Genomic DNA, 4,735 nt, shown 5'->3' with positions numbered 1-4,735 from the left:
CGACGGCGCGGGGAGCCTAAGATGGCGGCCGTTTGCGTCACGTGGCAGGAGGGGGCGGAGGAACCTAAGATGGCGAACCGCTCCCCCTTAAAGGAGCCGCCGCGTGCCCGCGGTGGCGCTCGGCGCGCGGCCCGGGCCCGCGGCGCTGAGGGGTGACAGCGAGGCCGCGCGCGCTGTGGCGGCTATTCCTTCCCCTCCCTCAGGAGAGGGACGCCGTTCGTCTGCCTCGATGGCAGCTTAGCCTGGAGAGGTCAGCACTCCTCTTGTCCTTAGAGATCCCCCATACCACAGCGAATGTCATCTCACAGTAGAGCTTTAGATCATGAGGGAAAAAGAAACTCCACTCAACTGCCGTCTGAGGAGTGGTTTGATGGTAAGACTGTGCCTTCAGGAGGCTGAAGGGTGAAGGGCAGGAGTGCTGGGGGCAAGAGCTGAGGCAAGTCCACAAAAGAGCAGCTGCCTATGAGACACCTGAAACGACAGCAATGAGGATCTTGCTAGCTGGGTTGCCTTGCTAACTCACTACCAGCAAAGGGTATAAAGGTGCACGGTGTTGGACTGTGGGGAGATCTCTTGGTGCACTGATGGATTTTAAAGGAGAAACTGAACCTGGCTACCCGTGACTACGTTATTTGTACAATCAGCATGGCAGGCAGGGAGAGCAAATGCATTTTACAATGAGGACATTTGTCTAGTGGGAAGAAGGAACCCTTCCAGTGAAGTAAAAGAACATGGCACAACCCAACATACTGTGAGGAAAGTGCAAGTGTTGGTAATAGTTAGAACATTTTGGACGCATCCAAAGAGGGTGGGATTTGCCAGTGAAGAACAAAGGAAAAGTAACTTAAGAAATGATGGGAAGATGTGCATGGTTTCGACAAGCTGTGCTTTTGCTGAAACTGCATGTATGCTCTGGAAGCAAGGGCAAGGTAACGGTATTTATCCCTTATTTGCTGCCCTATTTATTCATAAGGTAGCATGGCCAGGATCTAGCCCTTAATTGTGAAGGCCCTGTTTGCTGTCTTGCTAGTCCAACCAAACCCCTCCTCCCCTATTTCTTCTGGCATCATGGTATCTTTCTTCTTGATCTTTCTTTTATTCTCTTTCTCCTCTCTAATCCTCCACTCTTCCTAGAAATATCTCGTGTTCCTGAGCTGCTCTCCCCTGCTTGGTGAGCTTGCTCAATAGCTTCTCCTTGTTCCTTTTATAGCAGATTTACTTCTTGGGTGAAAATGAAACTACCCATGTTATTGAAGGCATTTTAGGGATCAGTCCTGTAAAAGCAGAAAACTAACAATCAGTTATATTCCACTGTTCTGTTTCCATGGTAGCAAAGTTAGGTTTTTTACCGCCTACAATTTTGGGAAGTTATATCCAGAACCAGTTCCTGGATACCATGGAGATACCAAGTCTTTTTTCAGCTTTCTTTTCAAGTCCTTATATGCTCATGGATGAAACTTCCCAATCTTGCAAGCGTTATCAGACCATTTTCTGTCACTAAAAATTAATTTATATACCCAGAAGATATGCTCAAAGTTGGTTGCATTATTAGTACGGCTTTGCATTGAATTTATGGCATTTAGAGTGTGATTGTCTCGTAATTTTTGCTTTTTAATGTGCTGTCTGTGCTTTATATATTACAATTCTGTGACATATGGTATTTTTTAAAGCGTATATAGATCATACTATCAAAAATGCCATTAAGAGTTGATAGGAAAAAAAGGCTTTCTAAGAAGAGTTTGATAGAAGACGGATTAATGATATTTAAAAACTCTTACAAAAATTTTAGTACAACAATGCTGTTATGCAATTTCAGTGTTGAACTTAACAAACATAACAGCCTGCTCTGATTTTCTGTATGGATTTTCTCTACTTTCACAACACAATACCTATTTTGATACAGATTCATAGGAACTGGTGTTCAGTAAACACTCTTTGGTTTCTTTTTTGCATCTAGCTTTGATAACTGAGAATGATGAAGAGCATACAAGAAAGGGCTAGGTCTTCATGCTTGGAAAAGAGACAAGTGTGGTTACACAAGGGCCTGCGATGGGTTTGCAGTGTTACGTGTGCAGGGAACAAAAGGGGCTCGTGGGGAGGATGGCAAAGAGCGCTGGGGAGAGAGGAGGAATGGAGAGACTGCAGTCAGTCTTTTGAATTGGCAGAGGGGTTGTGTGGGCTGGACTCACACTGCCTGAGATGGCAACATCAAGCACCAGGAAAAAGAAAAATGCCAAGTGTTCCTCTAAGCATGGCTCCTGAAGAAAAGTACATGTAACGGTGCCTGGCATTCTTTGCAGTGCTGTCTCGCTGCTCTCATGCAGAGAAAGCTGGCTGATAGTGGGTAACAGTGTTGTCAGGCTCTTGTGCAGCGAAATACTCTTGGTTCTTTGGAGAACACATGCAAAACTTTTGGGTATCACTAGTCTCTATAACTTCAAATCCACTGACTCTCTCTGGAATAAGGTGTGGGCCTGTGCTGGCATCTATAAGATGCCAAGCATGGCATGCCAGTCAAGTGACATTTAGGGGAAAGGTGGGACAGATAGTAAGATGCCATCAGAAATTGCCCCTCCTCTCTACATGGGGACATAGACAGGAAATTCTAGGTCTCTGCCTGTGCAGGTAGAGGAAGAGGGATGCCTCGCTGAACTCCGGGTAGGCAATGCAGTTACCAGCAGAGCGGGGAGCAAGGCATGCTCGAAGCAGGTTGTAACAAGTAGTTTGAAAACTGGCTGCAATTTCAATAGCTGGCTTGACTGAATTGAACTGAACTGTCTCCAGCACAGCTTTACTGCTTAGATCTTCTCCACCTTTCTTCATGTGGACAGGTAGCTTGACTGCCGAGATGTGCTTTTGTCTTTAATACAGTTTAAGCCTCTTTGAAATTCTTCAAAGAATGTTTATTCAGCATTTCACAACATTCAGCTTGAGCTATCATCATGGCAATATTTTCAGAAATGTGCACCAGAAATGTATACAGGGATATCCTGCACTTCCACTTCTTTCAAGAGAGTGAGAGGATCAAAGACTAAGGATGAGTGCAGCGCAAGGGTGGCCCAAAATTCTCAAATACAGAATGTAAGTGTCCTAGCAAGATACTAACTGCATAATTTGTGCACTTGCAGAAGCTCACTCTAGCATTTAATCAAAGATGCCATGGTGGTACAGACCGGACAGGTTGGCTGAATGGCTGGTTAAGGTAAGTGGCTTGAGAAGTTGTTTTGCAGACTTGGAAGTGCAGAAACAAGTGTGCAAGCAGATACAATTATGATGTAGCTTGCCCTTCAGTTTAATTATGCCTGATTCAACTCTCTATTCTTTTATATAAAACTGGGAGTTAAACTCTGTGGGCACAGTGCATTTTGCATTGATGCAGTTGAGTCTAGACTGTTACAAATTGCTCATCTAGACAGGCCTGTGGACAATTCCACAGCAGTGATATTTTCCATTTGCAGGTATGCATTAGAAAAGTAAAACTGTATTCTTGCTTTTGGGACAAACATTGTAGTAAATGTAATAGAAATGAGTTAATTCCATTTGAATGAATTAGGTAGTAAAGAATAATCTCATGCTCTTCACCAGCTCCTGAGGAGGTAATTGTAAGCTTCTTCAAAGTGTGTAATAGCCTGGAAAGGTCCATGAACATTGAAGAGTGTCTGGGACATCTGTTGGGTCAGGTGGGGTCAGCTGTCCCGGCTCTGTCCCCTCCCAGCTCCTCGCTGGTGGGGTGGGGTGAGAAGCTGAAAAGGCCTTGACTCTGTGTAAGCCCTGCTCAGCAGTAACGAAAACATCCCCATGTTACCAACACTGTTTCCAGCACAAATCCAAAACATAGCCCTGTACTAGCTACTGTGAAGAAAAGCAACTCTATCCCAGCCAAAACCAGCAAAGAGTATTGTAAACCAGTGACTAGAGGTGGAAACTGTGACTGTCAGTGTTAAGTAGGGAGGGGAGCAATGGTGAAAATCAGTCTATCATGTTTTGGAGCAGGAGAGATCTCTTACCACTTTGATTCCCACCCGTGTGATTTTGTAGTTCCCAGTAATGCCAGTCATGACTTTCAATCCATTAATTGCCCTTCACTGGTAGTAAATGATCTCACAGGAGTCACTCCATGCATTTTTTCACTTTTTGATGGACTCACACTGTGAGCTTTCAGGTAATGATCAAATGTTGGAAGCAAGGTCCATTTTATTGCCACAGAAGGGATGTAGAAGGAACCAGGAACAATGTTCACAACTGAGGGAAGTGGAAAAAAAAAAAGGTTGAGAATATTTATTATCTTTTCTTTATAGCATCTATCATCCGACAACCCACATGAAATACAATTTTCAGTAATGACATACATATACACTGCATTTAAATACAATTTTAATGAACTAATTACATAATGATATGTCCTTGTTCAAATACTTTGGATGGCATGCAGGATGTTTGTGTGCTCTAATCTGATTTATTCTAACACACATTTGATACCAGTCATTGTGGTGTCATGGTAAGTGTTGGCATGCTGGAGGGAGACCTTTCAGATTTGAGAAGCATCACAGAAAACCAATTTAAAGCTAGAAGCCTCTATATACAGCCAATTCTGCATATAGATCCAAAGGACTGATATAATAGTTCAAAAGCAAGATAGGAGAAAATTCCTTTTAGAAACATGTCACTGCTATTGGCAGCTTCCCCAGAGGTACATTAACACTGTTTTTATTAAGAACTAGGTGTAGGTTGGCCT

This window comes from Strix uralensis, chromosome 11, assembly GCF_047716275.1.
Source record: "Strix uralensis isolate ZFMK-TIS-50842 chromosome 11, bStrUra1, whole genome shotgun sequence".
Lineage (NCBI taxonomy): Eukaryota > Metazoa > Chordata > Aves > Strigiformes > Strigidae > Strix > Strix uralensis.
The sequence above is the reverse complement of the archived record's forward strand: the minus strand, read 5'-3'. Positions refer to the sequence as shown.